Source organism: Choristoneura fumiferana, chromosome 23 (assembly GCF_025370935.1).
Source record: "Choristoneura fumiferana chromosome 23, NRCan_CFum_1, whole genome shotgun sequence".
NCBI classification, from domain to species: Eukaryota; Metazoa; Arthropoda; class Insecta; order Lepidoptera; family Tortricidae; genus Choristoneura; species Choristoneura fumiferana.
In genome coordinates, this window is record NC_133494.1 from 9090570 (window position 1) to 9091820 (window position 1251).

At 35.2% G+C, this 1251-nt stretch overlaps 1 pseudogene; it reads left to right on the top strand.

Moving 5' to 3' along the window:
• The window catches only part of LOC141441218 (EF-hand domain-containing protein D2 homolog), a 29914-nt pseudogene extending 28872 nt beyond the window's left edge, over positions 1 to 1042 (top strand).
• The last annotated feature ends 209 nt before the right edge of the window (positions 1043 to 1251 follow it).

The following is a 1251-nucleotide window of genomic DNA, read 5'->3' on the forward strand; positions in this document are numbered from 1 at the left end:
AAATTTACATGGAGGGTCTACGTACCTATATCAAATAAAGACCTCAATCTACTTAAGTTTTGGTAATTTAATAAAACCCCCTGGAATTCAATTCAGCTGTCAGATCTTAATAGGTCACATGAGCGAAACCGCGAGCAAAGGCAAGTAAAAGAATGTAGACTAGACATAGAAGTTGAAATAGGAACTACATATTACAACAATCACTTGATAGAAAGAAATAAATGTTTTTTGATACAAAATATATGGTTTCCAACAGACAGCTTTCTTTGTATTTACGTCATACAAATAAGATACTACCTATTAAAGATTGCTTATAAACTTAGAAAGCTTGTAAAGTTGTTTGAATGTATCGCACATTGTAAATACATTAGGTAACCATTTATTTAAACGTCTTAAATAAATTCGCTCACGTAATAAATAGTAGTGGAATCATTGATAAATAAAATGTCTTAAATAATACAAACCGCATACGCGGCCGACGCACTGAGCGCGGCCGAAGAGTAAACACGAATATCTCCGCAGCGAATACCTTTCGCATATATTTATAAACATTTTATTCTCTTTGAAGAACTGCGTTAGAGGTAACTGTTAGAATAAACTAACTACACTTGAAGCCGCTTTCAACGGAGATTAACTAAATAAACCCTGGAACGATGATAATGAACATCCATTAGGAATATCGTTTTATTTTGAAGTTAAATAGGCAGATAAAATGTTATCTGGGTAAACTATCACTTGTGTTTGTGTCGTAACTGTTAGTATAAAATGATGCCCAACTGTAGTTTTCATAACATTTTACTTTTTAAACGGTAAACATAATCAGTTGGAATTAATTTACGAACATATTTAATGTTTAATTCGCATCACAACATTAATTACTTAGTTACCTACATTGAATTACTTACATACACTCGTGTCAAGACCAAGACGTGCGTTTAAGGATCAAGCCTAAGAGAAGGTCAATGTAATGTCGTACCAGGAGCTCAGGGCATTGGCTGGCAGAGAGGCGTACAGAATGGGCGATTACTCCACCGACAAGTAAGCTCTTTAATACATGACGATGATGATGATGATACATAGAATATCATCTTGAACTAGACAGGTGGTAGCTATCCGGAATAGCTACATATTTAACTGGTAAACTGCAGAAAGATTGACAGAGACAGTTCGTCGGGTACACAAAAAGAAGAGAAGTGTCAGAGGAAGGTACTACTACATGTAATGTAGCCACTCTGCAACCAGATAACGCTC